This window comes from Trachinotus anak, unplaced genomic scaffold (assembly GCF_046630095.1).
Source record: "Trachinotus anak isolate AG129_WGS33_773 ecotype Australia unplaced genomic scaffold, CSIRO_AGI_Tana_v1 ptg000019l, whole genome shotgun sequence".
Lineage (NCBI taxonomy): Eukaryota > Metazoa > Chordata > Actinopteri > Carangiformes > Carangidae > Trachinotus > Trachinotus anak.
The window spans coordinates 25477401-25497578 of NW_027273870.1; the positions used below are offsets into that span (position 1 = coordinate 25477401).

The 20178-nt window shown below is 41.2% G+C and overlaps 1 protein-coding gene across 1 annotated transcript in view; it reads left to right on the top strand.

The window, feature by feature from the left end:
- The first annotated feature begins 4212 nt into the window (after positions 1–4212).
- Positions 4213–20178, top strand: part of LOC139636252 (vasorin-like) — a 33404-nt gene continuing 17438 nt past the window's right edge. Inside the window, exon 1 of the mRNA XM_071504128.1 lies at positions 4213–4540. The gene's annotated coding sequence lies outside the window, so the exon portion shown is untranslated. The remainder of the gene's footprint in view (positions 4541–20178) is intronic.

A 20178-nucleotide genomic window follows, 5' to 3' on the forward strand; every position in this document is an offset into this window, starting at 1 on the left:
CACTTTTTAGTTTGTCTGTCCAGCCTACACTTGTAATCAAGAATGCAGTTATCTCCCCATAAACATGTTGTAGGATTTGTGAGCTCATCAGTTTGCTGTATTGATTTCTTCCCATGAGAAAATCCCACTTCAGTGTTTCCATTGTAAAGCAGCAGATCAAACACGAGCGTGAGGGATCAGGGTCGTTGTGTTTGTTTTCTCGTGCTGCTGTCAAACTCTGTTCCTCTTTCTCAACCATGCAACAACAACACACACACACACACACACACACACGCCTACTAGCACACATAACACAAGGCAACTGTTTTAATGGGAGTAATCCCACAGCCCAGCTGGCCTTGTGCAGGGACCTGTGGGCACTGATAATAGCTACGTACAGTAGATGAAGAATGGAGGTGAAATGATCAAATATTAACGGGGTTCAATTCCCTTAAAGGGCCACACCTGATTTTGCTGCGTCATCATGGTGCCACAAAATGTCCGGTTTTCCTCGCAGCTCACCACTGATGAACAAAATTTTGTTTGTGTTAAGTCGGAAAACATTAAAAAAGTACTCGGCCAATTTAGCATTGCACTCCTAACCATTGTTCATATTTAATTTACATTTAAACAAGGCAGAAAAGGTTCTTTTCTCTGAGTAGAGTCTGAGTAGCTACAAAGATCCTGCTGGGAGAACCAGTCCCTCTAAAATAACATACATGAATATAAATCTTAGTTAAATCAACAACACCAAAAATAGCACATAAGGAGGAGGTTAGGGTGGTGGTGGGAGCTGGGGGAGCAACCAGCATCGGCATGAATGTATCAGCAGAGTAACAGTAGCTGGATTTCCATTGGACTTCATTAGCCTTTTTAAAATAGTAGCATTTTTTTACAGAAAAGTTGACAAAACACAATTGTAAATGGTCTGTTTCCATGGAGTCGTGTTATGTGAATAAAGCTGGGTTTTTCCTCTCGTTCCAGTTAAATGTGACGATGGATTCCCAGCAGTCTCTCTCTCTCGGTTGGAACTGGCTCCATGGAGCATGAAACCTGAATGTGAAAAGTGTTTCCATTTCAATTTTGCAAAATTTTGCTTTGTTGAATAGTCTGAAAAAACACTTACTGCGAGCGTATGAATTGTTTGTGGGACATTTCAGTGTTTCCGTTCAGAAACTGTTTCCAAAGCCCTACTTGTTTTTAAGTTTGCCATTTCAAACTTTAGGCAGGTTAATGGAAACACACCTGGTGCTTTGTTACCAGCACTGAATGAGCCAATGATTGCGAAGCATATATGAAACAGCTGATGCCAATCAGCCAATGCAGTGTGACCTCACAAGCTCTGCCTGGACTAGACGTCACATTTATATACAACTACAGCAGCAAATGTGTTTGGTTGTGAATGTTATTGCACCCAAATTACATTTTCTATTAATATAATAGGATATGTTGTTAATTAATGTATTTGGCAGGTCACAAATATATTGATGCTGGATGCATCAATAAATGTTGAACCAATCAGATTGCTGCTTTTGTCTGCTATGTGATTGTGTAACAACTTTAGTCATAAACTACTCCCCCCAAATATACCTAAATATATGATTAATCAAATTCTCCCAGTCAGATTCAAAATATTAAACTATTAAATGTACTAAATGCACTGATGAGGTAATATGATAACTGAGTTTATTTGCTGTTATAATTCCTCACTCTGCATCCAAAAAACAGACAAAAAACACAAAAGAAAAAAGGATTGGCTTTGTTGTTGATACTTCTGGTTCATGTCCAGTTTTAGGTTTTAGTTAAAACAGTCACAGAGCAAATTTTTTTTAACAAAATCAGACAAATCACCTTTGGCTAACTGCGAGCACATTCCTTTGTGTTTTTATTGTGCATGAGTCATGTTGATGGAAACAGGATTTCATCTGGACAGCGCTCATGCAAGTCCCGGCTTGTCTGACTGACCGCCTCGCTTTAGACTCTCAGATGTCAGCGTGTTTATGTGAGTGTGTCGGAGGCATCTAAGCGCATGTAACTGCATGTGTGTGTACAGGTATTATGTATGTATTTAAATATATTTTTCCTCTGTTGGATGGATTACTCATATCTGCTGTGTTTGCATATGTGAGTGACACCAGGGGATATGCTTCATTGTCACTGCTCAGCAATGCCGTTGGACACATTCTGCCAGGCCGACGATGAGAGCTTCAGGTTTCAGTGTGTTCCTGTGAACGCAGCACAGCCCTGCATTTGAATTTAGTGTCTCCGTCCACAGCTCATTTACAGCTTAGGTGACAAACGGAAGTATTTGGTTAGTGGTGCAACGGCACTAGCTTTCCCAAGACTGTGTATAAATACACAGGCTTAAAATGGAAATGCAAACTTGGGAGACTTAACTGTAAATAAAAATAAATCCAGTAGGTGGGGGAACTTTCATGACACGGCTGGCATGGGCATTTTCAGAAGAGGTGAGAAAGCAGGTGAAAAATAAAAAGCATTTGTGCAGGGTTTTCCTCTTCTAGTTTCATTATCAGTGATGTTTATTGTGCATCCATGGCCTCTATATTTTGGGCATTTGGATTAATCCTGAAACTCAGTATCACATCCACAGGACTTCTCATATTCTTACTGTTTTATTGCATGTTTAAAAATTTGGTTAATTTGGTTTCCTGGAGCTAACTACCAGTGAAAAAGCTTGTACACGAATACTGAAAAGTAGATTTAGATTTTTTTTTTTTTTTTTTAACTTTTTCATTCATTTGGAAAGTAGTTGCAGAATTGGAACCAAAACTGAGTTCTTTCCTTGTAACTAAAGGGAAACATGATAGATGTCTGTGTTATTTGCTATGACTAATCTTCTCATTAAGAATAATAGAAAAAAATGAAGTTTAATCTTCGTTGTGTTCATGTTTCCAAGTGTAATAGAACTGTTGGTTCTCAGACGTCAACACACCTCTCCTCATACCCATAAGCCCTTGTGTTGGAAGGTCATTTCCTGTAGGCATCATTTGAGTTTGAGGGTTCTCACCTGGCTAAACCAATATTCAGGCTGCTCTGATCAATATTTCTATATTCACAATAGAGCCAGTGACTGTGAGTAATGTGAAAGGTTTTTGTCTGTGGTGTTGAACCCACACAGAATTATCTCCCGACTTCCCTCAGCTCTGTGGAGGCATTTTATCATCTTTCAGCTCACTGTTTTGGCTTTTATGGCACATGACATCACTGTTTCGGGTCATTCCCACAGTCCTCATGTGGGGCGCGGTGAGTTAGCAACTAGCTGTTGAATATAGTTTAGTATTTAGCAGCTAAAGAGATAATAGGGTAAATATTGTATCTTTACCAAGAGGTAAAGATTCACTTAATGCAACGCTCTCACTAAATTTTCTCAATTTCCCCACCTCTGAAGCAGATAGAAACATGAAATAAAACCACTGAGACCTTAAATCTTTGGTAAATCATTGCCTTTACCCTAATTTTAATCAACATTTAAAAAAAATAATCAATAAATGTTTGAAAGAGTTGAACTGAACTGAAAAACAAACAAATGTGCTTGTTTTTCCAGCCATATCCAGTTTCAGAGGCAAGGGCAATGAGGTTTAAACTCTCAAATGTTTATTTAATGTTTCTATCTGCTTCAGAGATTGACTAATAAAGGTTTATTTAGAGGACACTTCAGGTTTTACTGGGTTAAACTTACATTCATCAGGGAGCCATGAACACAACTCCAAATAAATGCTGTCTGTCTTATGTGTCAATAGGAAACTGCTAAAAAGTGAACCAAATGTAAAAGGTGATATGTCAATATCATGAACAGAGTTTGTTGCACTGCCACCAAGTGGCCAAACAAAATCAGTCAATGCGGTTTTAAGGAGGTTATCTCACAATGAGCTTTCATAAGCTGCTCCAGAAATGCAGGTGTGAGCACACTGTTGTAGTGTTCTTCAACAGGACACCAATCTAAACCAGGTCAAAGCCTGAGAGTGGCTCATGAAAGACTTGTACACAAGAAAATACAGTGATGCAGGGAGACAAAATGAAATTCACATTACAACATTAGACTTAATGCAATAACATAAAGCTGTAAATAGGATTACGCAGAAGTGTGTGTGATCTGCAGACGTCGCAGCTTCCACAGCTCTGACGGGGGAGAATAAACCATCTCTCCCGGCTGTGGATGTCTTTTGCAGGTGCAGCCGGCCTCGGGGACGCGCCCGCCTGCGCGCTCCGGCCTCACACGGAACCTCCCACTTCTCCAGCTTGTTTAAGTGCTCGCCTCCTTAACTTCAATGAGCGCTTTTGTTGGAAAAGGTCTGTGCGCCTCTGAACGCCGGCGGTCCTCGGTCTCCAACCCTGACAGACGGAGCGGAGCGAGTGCGCTGCAGCGATACTCCTCCCGGTGTAAGCTGAGCGTGGACGGCGACTCTGCTGCGTTACAGCGGGACGTGTTTTCAACAGTTTGGGGCTTTGCACCGAGAGACACGCTGACAAAGTGGATAAAAAAACAGTTTGGGTAGAAGCTGGTCGAGCGCATTCACGGACTTTGGATTACTTTGCCAAGGTAAGCTTCTCCTGCGCCCCTGCCTCACTGACTGCTGCCGTGGTTTTTAAAACCTTGCAGCGAAGTGCACAATAACTCCTTCAACTCCTCAGCTGACATGAATGCAATTTCACCACCGCTGAAGTGACAGAGTCCGCTCATGTATGGGCTCTTTTAGATGCTGTAATATCGATTAGAAGCACACAGTTAATCGGTTATTCGGTCAACTTTGACGCGCTCGGAGGCTCTGTTATTGATCCAGCTTCAGCTCCCTGTTGCGCCAGTCTGGTTCATGTGAAAGCTTCGCTTGTGGGGCCACTGACTTTGTCGGCGTGTCCACGCATTCCTCTCCCGGCGTACGGGTCACTATCTCGGGTCAGGATCTGCCGTCCAGGCGAGCCGGGAGAGGGACGCACGGACAGGAGAGACGCTGTGGTGGAAGAGGAGGAAGAGGAGGAGGGGGACTGTTTCCTGCACAGATATGTGGAAACAGGATTAGCTCTTATCACTGCCGTTGCTCCACACCGCGTTTGTGGCGAATGTATCGGATTAGATGTCCTTATCTGCCCCTCCACGGTTTCTCCCACTCCTGGCTGTTTGTTTGCACCTCGGATGGGAGAGTTAAATCTGCGTGATTGGTCGCGGACAGATCAGCTTATTCCCACTGGGACATACATGGGCTGTCTGTGGGCTAAGAGTGATACTTTTATGGTGGCGTGCATATGTGCGAGTTCGGCTTATTCATGTGTTTTTGTTTAGGACACATTATGAACTAGATCTTATTTACTACCTGTTGGATCAGAATCTGTTCCCGGTGCTTATCTTTGCAATTAATTCAAATCCCTTGGGTTTTGCACTGATGGTCTGACAGAAAAAGCAAGTTGAAGGTGTTGCTTTGAGCATTTTTCATTATTAAGTACTAATTACTAATTAAAATATAGATTAGGCAGGCAAATCAAAATCATCTTCCGATCACAATGTATTTAACTTTGAAAAAGCCTGCACTTCATGATGACACATTACATGAGCAGCATGTTAGAGTTTGTTGTTGAGACTGGAGCTGCAGCACTTAGTTGCCTGGTTGAGCAGCTGTTTGAGTAAGAATGCATGCACAAACATCAGGCGCCTACAGCGTCTGGAAGGTGATGATTTCTTGCTCTTTTTTAGATTTTACATCACTGTAAATGAAAGAAGTTTAACTTTTGGACAAAAGGACGAATTTGGGAGAATGTGATGGACATTTTTGCTGTTTTCTGACATTTTAAAGAATGAACAATGAATCGATGAATCTGAAAAAACACAATCAAGACGTTAATCATCAGTTCAAATAATCATCAGTTGCAGCCCTAGCTGGGATATTAGCATGTGCAATCCTTGTTTAGACATTTAATCTTTTTAGGACAGTGGTGAAATGTGCACTTACGCTATTATAAGAAAACATAATCATCTTTAATATCATATTACATGTGAAAGGAAGGCAAAAACAGATGTTTGTCCCCATAGACTTCATAGAAACCTGCACTTCATAGTGATGTATTGGTAATATAAACAAGTATTGTGCAGCGATGTACAGACCAGGACCTGCTGCTTTACCTTACATATAACCTGCTGTCTTCACTGTCAGAGAGCTCTGTGAGGTGTTAGAGTACAATAAATATTGGTCGGTGAGCGGACAGAAAAACAAACCCAGCGTGGAGTATGAGTATGGGAAAAGCAAAGAAAGGTGGGGACAGGGGGATGGACCGAAGTAGGTACGGGACAGAGGGAGAGCAAAGCAAACATTCCTGACTTGGTGTCTCAGCAATTTAATTAAGGTTTCTGAGAGATGCTGCAGCGAGCACCTCGAGGTGAAGGCTTAACCCCAACTCCCCCCCGTTTCCAGCTTGGACTAATCCCAAGGGTCAGCTAATAAGTGTTCGGGTCATGCCACCATGACAACTAAATAGAGGGGACCCCAAAGGAAAGCTCCCCCAATCAGGGAGTTAATAACCCCATGAAGGAAGTTAAGAGGTACAAGGTGAAGAGGATTGAGACATGGGTTGGAGTGTGTGTGAGTGTGTGTGTGTGTGTGTGTGTGTGTGTGTGAGTGTGAGTGTGTGTGTGTGTGAGTGAGAGAGAGAGAGAGAGAGAGAGAGAGAGAGAGAGAGAGAGAGAGGATGAAATTTCAGTTGTTATCAACCACACCAACTAAAAGCCCCTCCTCTTAGTGGGGTTTAAGTGTGCCCTGTGGTGCTCTGATGTTACACACACACACACACACACACACACACACACACACACACACACACACACTCACTCCCTTCCTTCAGGTCAGATTTCGGTCACTGTACCACTGGCTGGGCAGATTTTACAGGGAAATCAAATATGACAGAACTGTTCTCTTTTCTGACACTTGTAACTGAAGTCCTGCTTCCTGAAACATGCACCTATTGTATATATTCCACCACTTTTTAAGCACTGATGAACTGTTGAAAGTGTCTCCCTGCTGTTGTTGCGTCGACCGCTGCATCCGCAGTGTTTGACATGTGCAGATGTGACATTTTTACCACTGCGGAGTGGCTCGTTTCCAGCCTCACCCCTCTGCTCTCTTGTTCTGGTCTCTGTTTGATCTGTTTTCCATCTTGGTTTTCCGCTGCTGCCCCAATATTTTCTCTGCATTTCTCTTTTATGTGAGTGTCACACTCACTCAAATCCTCATGATACCCGACCTCAGAACATTGATACTGGATAAAAACCTTTCATTACGTCCCGTGACAGTGTTACTTAAATGTTATTTAATTTCCTTCTACAATATCTGCACATTGCAACTATAGTATGGCTGAGGTTAGGGGAAGTTCATGTGTGCATTTATGTAAAATAAACTATGTTTAGGGCATGGTGAGGGTTAGACTACTAAAAGATTGTGGTCGTGGAAAAAAAAAAATTGTGATGGGTGTTAAAAACCTCCACACCCCTACTTTATTCTTCAGTAAAGGGTGCATTTATCTTGCGTTGACACTTAATGTTTGTGTGGTGTGTTAAGGCACTGCAAAATTATCCAATATGAACAAAATTCCCACTGATGCTGTAAAACCCAGGCTTTTACCTTGATTTCCACTGACCCATCTTTTGGTCCCTGTCTTCCAGGTGTGTTTGCACAAATTTCACAAAATCTGGGTAAAGAAAAGGCAAATTTCAAAATGTCTCTCCGGTAGCTCCTCTCTAACATGAAGTTAGCAGTGCTCTTAACATGATATATGACATTAATGGTATTTAGTTAATTTTTTTCGCGGGGGGGGATTTGTTGGGAAATAGAAGGCATGTAACAGCGAATGGCATCGATATGTCAGTGGTGCATCTATACAGTTGCACGGTTGTAATACTTGGAGTCCAGCAACAACATTTAAAGTCAGTATGTGTAAGATTTGAATGTTCCCTGCTTCAGCACCCCCCAGTGGTAGCATTAAGAATGACACCGGGCAGACGGCAGCACATGCCGCGACACATGGCTGAAACAACACACCACATCACAGACACTGCACCAGTTTTCACTAGCGTTGTGTTATTTTTCCAATAACAAGAACAAACAAACAAAAAAAGGGAATTTTCCTGTTTATCTTTTTCCTCTTTATCGATAAGCCATTTTTCAGCCTCAGCTTGGCTCGAAATAATTGTCATCTTTTCTTCAGTGTTTCCATCATTTAGATTTAAAGCGCAAAATTAAACTGCATATTAAAAACATGTGGGAGAAATCTGGGTCTCTCCCTGCTCTTGCTGTTGTGCAGATGTGTAGGTGGGGTGGCCTGAGCGGCTTGTCAGCTCATTTGGGAACGTTTAAGGAAGCGGGGACCACGCAGATGGAGCGGACGTCCAGCATCAAGCCTCTGACTGCTGATAAATCATTCTGCTCAGTTCAGTCATTATGCTGCTCGGGGCTGATTTCCCTCTTATGAACAGGCGTACCTGAAACTCTGCAGACACACTGAAACCATTTACAGTAACAAGCTGTTTTGATAATGTATGCTGACGATAGTTTGTTCCCCTAGTTTGCTCCGCTTTCGCTCAGACGAATATAAACTTTCCAGAACCATAAATCTAAATCAAGAAACCTTGGATGTGTCTGGAGGTGTAAGTATGATCACTTTCATTACTCATTCATCTCTTGAGTAACAAAAAAAAAAAAAAAAAAAATGCCAATCACAGTTTCCAAAACCCCAAGGTGACATATTTGATATGCTTGTTTGAATAATCCAAATCCCGAAGAAAGACCATGTGCAATGATATAAAACAGAGAAAATAACCAGAACCAGAGAATGTTTGCTTGATAAATGACTTCAGTTATTAAATGCTGGCTATTTGAGTAATTGAAGCAGTCGAGGTGTCACTGATACAGTGTGCCCAAACCCTTAAAAAAAGGGGTTCAAGTGGTCAATCAAGTTATTGATTGACCACTAGTGCCTCAATATTTGTCAGATGCTTTAGTTTCAAATTGTTGTTAAAGGACACTCGTATATGTACTTACTGAATATACTATTACTTAAATTATGGCATTTGGGATATTGCTAAATACGGTGTCTGTTTTCAGCGACATGAAAAGGCTCGCATTACATCTTTACAAGCTTCCTTGACACCATAGGAATGCTACACTCCAACCTACAAAAGGCCCGAGACCTAACATGCTTACCAAAGGGGAACCTCTACTTTCCTAGAACTCGACCCCTGCCTTCACCCCCAGGGAGGGTTTAGGGGTTGCTACTCCTTTACTAACCCATGAAGCGTGTCTCTAAGTACCTCCACCCCCCTCATCCTCACAGCATGTTGTATAAACACGGCGGTTCAGTAGGAAGGTAAAGAGCGTGACACATATAGACTCCTCGTAACATTCCACTTTGGTACCAGGAGACACCAGGAGAGAAAGATGCCTCCAACAGCAGATCTGTGGTCAGGTTTCCCTATACAGAAATACGAGGCTGAGACTGTAACAATAATCAACCTTTTGATAACCTGATACTGTCAGTTTTCTCTCTCAGTTCATATCCCTTAATGAAGGGTTAAAAGAAGTACACATCTTGGACTTAATATATTTAAACTCAATTTGGGATGCTGGATTTATCTTACACGCACGCTATGGAAGAAAACATGGGGAAAAGCCATTGTCTTGAAGCAAAAAATGCTGAATAAAAGCCACATTTTCAACCAGGATTGGGAAACGTATCCAAAAAATAAAACCTCAAGCTTGTGGCCTATTCACAAATGCATCAAGACTAAAACAGTATTTTTAGCCTTGCTAGCAGCATGACTTTTGGGATGGCTGTGTCAGTCTTTCTATAACTTTGGTCCAGAATGACATATCTGAACTGATTGATCCACTATGAAATTTTACTAATTCATGATCCCCAGAGGAAGAATCCTGCTGACATTTGTGATCCACTGACTTTTCCTTTAGCACCACCATGAGGTTGACATTTGTGGTTCAGAGTTAAACATCTGGACACCTATTAACTGAATTTACATGAGATTTGCTAAAGATATTCAAGATCTCAATAGGATTTATTCTAAAGACTATGAAGATCCTTTGTTCACGTTCTTGGTCCCCAGAGGATACATCCCAGCTACTTTGGTGATCCTCTGACTTTTCTTCTTGCACGACATGAGGTTCACGAGATGCTTCAACTAAGTAGAGCATTAACATCCACTTTAATAATCAGTTTCAGCACAGATAAAGCAGAGAAGTCCACAACTGATTTCATCTCCTCCTGGTGTTTTTTACTGAGACATTAGCATGATAATGTTAGCTACTCCAGGGACAGGCCTAACAAAGTAGAATCCACACCCTGTTCAAAGCACTCCCATGGCTTCACCTGTCACAACTAGAGATGACGCCGCATCGACAAACTAAACTGAGAGATCACATTAGCATGTAGTCTTCTTTCAGTCGGCCCCTCTCGTGAATATATAGATTCACAACAACATAATCAGAGCCAGCAAATCAGCTGGAGTCACGACAGCCCAATAAATTTTAGACCTTTTACACATTATGTTAAAATAAAAAAATTGAATTAATGAAATTAATTCAATACATTGGCCAGCCCAGGTTCAAACAAAGTCTTTGGGGCTTAAAGACTGAAGAAGAGTTTGCCTCTTGTTTGTTGAAAGAAGGCTTTGTTGAATTTAATCTACCAGACCTCATGTCTGATTTCATTAATTTGGAAACATTATTGGCATTTTTTTGTGTCTGAGGTCTCAAAGTCCAACACAAAGTCTCCTTGATATGTGTCCCTGAATAAAACAGCAGATGTTCTGATTAAAGATAATAATCTGTGTCTTTAATACGAAAACAATTTCCTTTAACAAACTAGTAAACTGAGTATCAAAAACATTTTTACTGTGTGAGACTGTGTTGTCTATACAGAAAGCTTTCATATTCAGACTTGACACCCTCCTGCTCCATCCTCTGACAGCAGTGATACCTGAGGGTGAGGGGAGGTGTGTGTGTGTGTGTGTGTGTGTGTGTGTGTGTGTGTGTGTGTGTGTGTGTGTGTGTGTGTGTGTGTGTGTGTGTGAGTGTGAGTGAGAGAGAGAGGGGGGGGTGTGGTAGATTAGGGAACCCCACCCTCCAGCCCCCTTTTTCTGAGCCCCCACTCCCGTCTTTTTTTCCTGAGGGCACATAGTCTAGCTGTACACACACATCCTTTCATCCCCATTCAACAGCCCTCATTCCCCAACACACACACACACACACAGACACACAGACACACACACACACACACACAGACACACAGACAGACACACACTCAGGTGGAAGGAGACAGTGGCTTGGGGGCTTCAGGGCCTCACAAATGACTTCAAAGGACCAATGTCTGGACCTGTGATGTTCTGAACAACTCAAAGACACAACAGGTGAAGAGAGATGCCATTTGACAAACGGAAGGTAACAGGCAGTGCTGGTTACCATGGACGCGTGTGCTGAAGTTCATGCTTGTGTGTAGCACATTGTATGTGTCAGGACGTGTGAAATCTCACTGAGCCATACTTGCCTCAGGTGTGAGTTTAGGGGAATGGGTCTTGTACCTATGTGTGTCTGCATTCAGGCGCACATGTAGTATCATGTTCCCTTTTACTCTCATTTTGTTGTGGAGTTGACATGCAAATCCTGCTTTTGTGCAACTGCAAGTCTGTGTTTGCCTTTCATGTGTTTACAACCTTCAGCACTTAAAAATGTGTTTTTGCAGTGCTGTTGATGTGGATACTAAGAGAGACCATATGTATTTTATTTAATATTTCAATATGTAGTGAACCAGCTTCACATAGAAATGTCCTTAAATTTATGTTGAAACAACAAACTTCTCTTCTTAAACAAGTTTAGCTCAGTATTAACCATAGTATGATGGGTATATGTGGCTTTATCACTGGTTTGACAGAAGCCTTGAGGAAAAAAAGTAATGAGCAGATTAAAATGTTCTGATAGTAACTGTACATTGCACTAAATGGGTAAAAGTTGTGGGAGTGAACATAGAAAACAAGCAAAATGTATCAGACTGAGCGTAACTATGGGAAGAATGTGGAGTTAACTGAACTGAGAAACACAAAGTGTATGTGAGGAGTGTCGGGGAGAGGTGGCCCTCCTGGTAATTTGTTTTCACATAAAACAGCATGGATTTTGGTGTGCTAACTATTTTACACAGAGACAAGTCGTAGAAACCTGGCAAGAGACTGTGAGCACATCAGAGAGCTAAACGAATCTTACCTAAGTAACTAATCTCATTATTCTGCATCAAAATTGTTTAATTTACCTGCATGAAATTACAGCTAAATTAATTTGCATGTCTTGGCGAAACATCTAGTCCCAGAGGTTTGGTGATGTAGGGACTACCTGCAGGGCTAGATAACTGTTGTAGCTGATGAGCTAACTGCTAACACATTAGCTAGCTGTTTTCATGATAGTACATTTCAGTAAAGACTAGCTGAAAGAAAATATAAGCTCTCCAAGCTAGCAAGGCTGTTAACCTTCGGTTAACAATTTTACATAGTTTATTCAAAAGACATATCCTGTCTTTTAACTGTCTGCAAACCATTCCTCTTGCGTGGAGCAATTTATACACCAGGTTGAATAAAAATGAGTAGCAGGAACCAGCAAATTAGCTACGACAGCTTCCTCCATTTTGGACTCTTAAAGGTCAGCCTGGTCTTGGCATGAATTTCTATTGCTCAGTGGAAGAAAGCAGTGCCATGGAAAATTTGTGCAGATTTACTTCATCCCGGTTAGTGAATCTGCAGCGAATTAATTAATATTGGTGTGAAATTTCACAGATTGAAATGGTAGTAGGTTGAAGCTCAGGTTAGACATGTTTGTTTTTTGTCGCTGTTAATGGTGTATAATTTATTAAATTTGTGGTCGGAGTATTAGTGGAAGGATGAGATTATTCCACAGTTGGTTTCTCAAAATAAAAAGATCTAGTTGGACGTGGAAGTTTAATCCCAGAGAACTGTGGCCGCTACTTCAGCACAGGCAAATGAAACAACCGTTAGTGTTGAGTATCAAATGTCAGAGGATGGAATTCAATTAAATGATAGATTGCAGAGTATTATCTTCATTGCTTGATGAGACACAACTTGCAAAGGAACCAAGGACTACATGTGTATCAACAACAACCGAATCACAGCTTTGACTGCAGGTGTGGCAATTGTGATTAACTTTATTTATAGTTTGGCCGCAAGTCAGACACACAACAGGAATTATCACTCATCTTTTGTAAAATAACAGCCTCAAGTCTGTTTCCAGGATGTTTGGGTGTGTTTGTGTGTGTCCTCAGTCTCGCCATACACAGTTCAATCGTAACACTCTGCAGCCCATTATTAAACTGACAGTCTTCATGTCACACTGCTGCAGGGGATCAGTGACATGCACACTCACTAATCACTTAGAGATACACACATTCATATGTGCCAAGAAAACGTAAACTTTGAGACTGATTTTAGCCAAGAATACAGGTACATGCTGTACACTTGCACACATTCATTCTGGCAGAGACAGTCTCTCCTCTCTGTCTCACACACACACATTTACACATGCAGGCACACACAATCAGAGTCCTCCTTGGAGGCCTCGCTGCAGCTGGCAGGGGATTAAGAGGTCAGGAGTCAAAGGGGAGACCGGTCAGCCTACAGACCGCGACAAGAAACTGACGAAGCAGAAAAAACACAAGCAGGAGAGACGTGCAGATACACTGTAGAATCAGAGTCAAACACACAATCCAAATGACCCAAGTACAAAAACTGACCCTGCAGGAGCAAGAACCGTACAGCCGAGTATGTTCTATGGTTCACCGTGTTCCCACTTGGCCCAAAGCCGACACTGTGTGATGATACTTAGACCGCCAACGATAGACAAACAGATCAAACCAGCACGCTGAGGCTTGTGCAAGATTCACAACTTGTTTATCATAATGAGAGCAGGTTGCGGTCACGACTTCAACAGTCAATTCGCCTCTCGACGTCAGAGATCCTGCAAGGTGTGTGGCATTTTTTAAAGTAGATGTGTGTTGAACTCAGCTGCAACAAAGAACTGCCTGATTTGGTGCAGCAGAAGTATCTATAATAAGTAACATTTTTTCACATAGTATTGGATGCATTTGTCTCCATGTTATTAAGAAAAAGGAGAGTCTGTCGACAAGTTATTCCTGACCAGTTACACGGTTTGCTGTGACACACAGAAACTATCTTTGATATGTTTCTTGAGCCTGACAACATCTGTCTCCACTGCTGCAACAATGGGCTCACTGATGGCAGTCTTGAAAACATCCAGTAAATCATGAGGGGAAAAGATCAAAGAGACAAACAAATGATCCATATAATACAAAGTATCTGAATAAAACTATTGTGGAAGTGAGAGTGTTTCTTTAAATTAAACAGCTTTGTCTTGTGCTGCAAAGAAAAAAGGCAAAGCTATGTATTTTATAGTTTTTGGGTGACATTGCAGTGTTTGCTTTACTGTAAAAAAACAGGAACACAAATATTAAACTGCTGAAAGCTGAGAATAATTATACAGAGCAACAATGTCCACAAAAGCCCTCTGTCAGCTTTAAACAGTTGTGAATGTTTATAGTGAACACTTTAAAGTTGTTGTTTTGTGTCGAGGACAAACTGATTATTTCCTCATCATTCCCACATGCCATGTTAGCAGAGCTGAAGAGCTTTTTAGGAATAAGACAAACAGCTTTTAGTGCGGTCACCTTCTTTGCATAATGCTAAAAAGTGCAAAAAACATAGACAAATCAGGTTTATCTGCTGAAAAGAAGGTCATTATAACTTATCAACACTTTCTCCAGCTTTATACCGGCAGTTTGTTTGACTTAGTGCTGTCTCAGATGAAACACCAGTCTGCCCACTGAACCCAGCATAGCAAACTGCGGCTGTGGGCGAGCTTGTGGTATTTTTAATTTGGACATCTTGTTCACAAACGAGAGCCGAAAGCCACTTCAAAGAGATGGCAAGCGGATCAAAAGTTAGGCTGCAGCAGCTTCAATGCACTCCGGCAGCAAGAGGAGTGAATAATGGAGGTGTTTTGCATGCATGCGTATCAGTGTGTGCACATTTACAAAAACAAAAAAGAAAAGGCAACAAATACAGACAAATATAGTATGCAGCTGGAAAGTACAAAAGGTGACATTTTTGGTAGTTTTATGCCTTCAAACTGAAATTATACACAGTTGTTGTTAGTTTGTTAAGTTAGCAAGGACTTAGCAGCAGGCTAGCAGCTGTTTTTAATGGGTTTTCTCAAAGTACTTAAAATATTCTGTCAAATAAAGTATTCACTCGTTATGCTGTTTCTACCATATAGTGTTAAAGGAGCTATTTGTAAACTTTTGCTATTGCTACATAGCCAGCGTTAGCATTAACAACTGTTCAGTCAAGAACAAATGTTGTGAGTTCAGCATCAAACTTCATCCCTTTACTCGCCAAGAGCCGTCGCCAGTGGTGGAACCTCACACCAATATTAACTCTTGTGTCTCTCAAGTCTTTTCTTCTTTTACTGAAGTTAGCATGCTAACCAGCTAGCCTCACATCACTTTCAAATACTACTCACTGCAGCGTCCAATCTGCCCTGAAGATGTAGCGCTGCCCAGAGGGCCTATTATACTCTTGTCTTTTAAATGCAATGATAGCTAAATCTCTTGTCAAACAACAATCACCAACACCCGCTCCTGGCAAGAAACGAAGGTTGCCGACGTTTAAAGCTACATTGGATGTTATATTGTTTCAGCACACATTGCCTGCCCATTGCTAACAAGCAACTAGCTGCACACAGGTTGTTACAGAGGAAAGTAAACAGTAAAACGTGTCAGGTCATGGACAACCTAAATAGACTGCTTGTGTTTAATAAGGCCTACAGTTTTATTGTGATTTTGGTACAGTATGTGGATATGCTTTAATTATTGGCTGTCCAATACAATGTTGTGTGATAATTGTAAATCTGTTCTGCTAATTTCTGTGCACAAATCTTAAGTCTGTGGGAACAAATGAAGTAATTGCACGGCACAGTTTATTCATTTTAGGGTGCAGAAACTAAACATTGTACTCTGACACTGGCCAGGCTCCATTTTAAAGTTATAGAGAGGACAGTGTTTATTTCTTTGTGTCTATCGTGTGTATTGTACCAATGCATTAGCGCTGGCCACTAGCTAAACCAAGACAGTCCATAAACACAGACAGACCTCTACAAGTCCAAGACAAGCAGTGAGTAGGTCAGTCAGCTGCAGAAACGTTGCTCCATACCTCTGACGAGGCCAAGACACACCAGACTGTTACATTGAAACAGATGGGACATATTACACAGACTGACGTAGCAAAGACTGATGAAGCAATTTCCCAGCCCATAGCAGAACTGTGTTGGGTTTCAATTGGGCTGTTGGTCAGTTCAGAGACTTCTTGGTTTCACTAAACTCCCAGCTCATTAAAATTTGACTGCTGCCATTATTCAAAGGGCTGGAAAGGTGTGTGTAGGGTTGAGGAAGGGACATGTTCTCCCAAGTTTATTGCAACTCCTGTAGTTTGCCAAAGGATGAAGGCAATGGATTTCCAAATGCACCATTAAATTTAGTCATTTTATATGGATTTCTTTCATATTATTATTGCCTCTGCTTCAGGATGGAGAAAACTATTTATATGGACTGTCACTTGAGGGTAACAACACATCAGGGTCGACACACTGGACAGCTGAGTAAGCAAACAACAGTGGACATGAAGTAAAAAATGCAAGGGGACTCAGTAATGTCCCTGCAGTTGAAACAAACATACAGTATTTTTATAATTGGCAGCTTGAAGGACAGCTGAGCCTATAGAGATATAAACCAGTTATTTGTTTTAACTCTGTTCTTGCGCAGTGTTTTTAGTCATTGTATGTTCTGTATGTCCTGACCAAACACTGTCATATGCAAAGTTTAAATGGAGTTGAAACCACATGAACCTGATCAGACCCATCAGGAGATTCACTTTTTGTGACTTTAATCATAGGACAATGTGAAAAAAAATTCACAAAATACATCATTGTGTAAAAATAAATAAAAAATTAGTTACTGTAAAAATATTTAGGTTTTTGCGGAAAGATTTAAGTTATTTTCCGTCCTGTTTGTTGTTTAGCTGAGCCTCTGAGCCGCTGTTCCTCAACTAGTTCAAACAGTCACATACGCCAATCTTCCCATGAAATCGAACAGACCAGATACTATCTGTAGAGGAATCTGAGAGAAGCATGGTCACGCTTTCACTGGACCATTTCAGCTCCTTCAAAACTCATTTGAGTTAAAAGAAACACTTCATTTAAATTATATCCTACTGTTTCCATGAGGTTTAAAAATAATTTTGGTGGCTATAGCAAATATTTGTCACTTTTTCCTGAATTTAATTTAAATTTAGATTAATTTAAATGAAATGTAAAAAAATGACCCAGAAATACAAATAAAGCCTAATCATGTCATCTCTCTGACATGAAATGTTTCTAAAAAGGCAGCATTGTCTGTGTTATCAGTGCAACATCAAACGAGGTCACTTGTGGCTTCTGTGGGAGTCGAGCCTGTGTGTTTGTGTTTGTGTGTGTATGCACATATGCACACTCCATCCATCCACACAAACACAACAACACTATTTTTCTCCCCGTTCCCTCTCCAAACATCCTCACAAGCCTTGGGCACTTTTTTCAGAGTCGTGTGTCAGCACCCGCTCTGCAGCGGAGCGTGTCGCTGCCATTCCTCCACATCTCTCCTCAGAGTCCAGTTACACCACAGAGGGCGCGGCGAGACTCTCAGAACACTCGCAAACATGTAAACTGGAAAGTTTGTATTTACAAAGAAGCATTGAACTGGGCTTCGACACAAGCTGCACAAAACACAGCTGCAAAACAGAACTTGTTGAGAAAAGTTCAGTTTTGCACAATTGGTTCATTGTTGCCCAGTTGCTACACCATCATCTGCTGCTGGTCAGCAAAAGCCATGTAACTGGTTATGGTGTGTATAATTTTGGCTTGTACTGGTTTCAGTGGTGCTTTAACTGTTTTGAGTGACGTGTGGCTGCTATTAAACAAAATTCAATTCAAATTCAAAGTGTGTGGGCATGTGTAAAAGCCAACCTGTGGTTCATGTTTCAGGTTAAGCAGTGGTAGGAAATGCTTGTTTTGCATTAGCAATAGCTTGATACAGCTTTGATACACCTGTTAGAGAGTAAAGAGTAAAGTTGATATCAGCGAAATAAAATGAAAAACGGTAACGCTGGATTACATATATGAATCTTGTTCTCTGAATCCCCTTGTGTCTGTGAAGTCAGTTTGAATCCAGTGTGAGAATGATTCTGGCACAAGTAAATATCTCGATATGGACAGATAGTTGCTGAATGAAAATAGCCACTGCTGAAAAAATGCACAGCACAAATAGCATCAAAAATGGGTAATTTCATGAAAATCTCAACAATGATGACTTTAAGTTACTTGCATCAAAATGATGAAAAATATATAAAGCTTAAAATCCAGTGTCTGAAATAAATGTCCCAGCTTAAAAGAAACAGAAGAAGTGTGTTAACGTGACCTTTGACCATATTCAACTAAATCAGTTGATGGGTAATTTGAGCTGCTTTTCTTGCAATTTTACAATTTGCAAACTCATAAAATGAATTATGGTCACAATGGCTTTTCTCAGGACTTTTCTTTTATTCGAGGTAAATGTTCACTTCTCACAGTGAAGCAAGTGCAAACAGAGAAAGAGTCTGGTTTCTGTCTTGATTAATGGTCTGTTCAAGAGATAAGCTTTCTCATTGTGTGTGTGTGTGTGTGTGTGTCGTCATACCTCAGAACACAATCTACTTTGTGATCAAATGTGGTCTCTATAAAATTACCACTTCTTAATTTTTTTTTTTGGTCAGTGATGGTTTGCTATTGTGAGAGTTTTCTTAATAAAAGTAGAAAGTGCTGTAAAACATGGAACTTTACATGACTGCAGCATAAAAATCTATTATCTGGCAGTGACATTTTGCACAAACAGCACAGGACAATCTCTGACCAAACTCAAATGAGTTCCATGTTTTCCTTCTCCTGCAGACACAAAGGGTTCTCAGCAGAGTCGCCCTCCCAGGACACATTTTACATGTCTGTAGCTGCTTGCACTTAGTCAAAATAGTGCCGGCCAATCAGATCTGGTCTTGTAAACTTGGAGCAGATGATCTGGCGTGGCTCTGGAATGGCACCACAAAGAGTTAAAATTCAGATTTTCTATTCCTGTGTAAAAAGCAGCCTTTGTTTCTGGGTCATGAACCAGGCGAGGTCGCTGGCTTTAACCGAGCCAAACAAACACACGCGTGCTTCAGTTTCCACTAATTGATTCCCCTTCCAGCAGAGACATGTGTGTGCCTGTGTGTGTGTGTGTGTGTGTGTGTGTGTGTGTGTGTGTGTGTGTTTGAGTGTGTTTACTTTAAAGGATCTGTCAGGAGTTTAAGTAAATAGATAAGTGACAAAGTAAACACCGATTCCACAGACACACACACACACACACCACACACACACCAAAACAACATCCTACTTCAGGGATACATTTCTATTCCCACCCACATAAACCGTGCCTTTGTGCTTCATATTAATGACTTGTTTTGTGTTCATGATTTTCAGAAGGTGAACTCATTTTCTGTGTGTGTGTCTGTTAGTGTGTCCTTACTGGCAGTGCCTATAGAACTCCCTCTGTGCAGTAAATCCATCCACACTCCCTGACCTAACACAGGGTTAATGAGGTGATCCAGCAGCAGGGGACAGTTGGTAGAGGTCTTTGGTTCATGAGTTTTAGTTTGCGTGTGTGTTTGTGTGTGTGGGTGTGTGTGCATGCTTTTGGGCAAGGATTTAAGCGGGCGTGGCAGATGCAGCGTTCATGATGGTGGAAAGTCGTGTTTGCATGGGACAAATATGATACGGGGACGTGTGATTGCGAATAATGACACTGATTGTTTCTGATTTTCCGGTGCGACTCTGCCATGCCTGCAAATTTCCTGCACAAATTACTTAGTAAGTTTTGGTGAAGCCAGAAGTCCCATGATGTTCCTGGGCCATGCTGACAGCACGACAGCATGCCAGGGCTGTGGTGAGGTCTGAGGAAAGTTCTGAGCACACACATTCTTCCCACAAATTTCATGTACAGTTTTGCTCTGTAGGA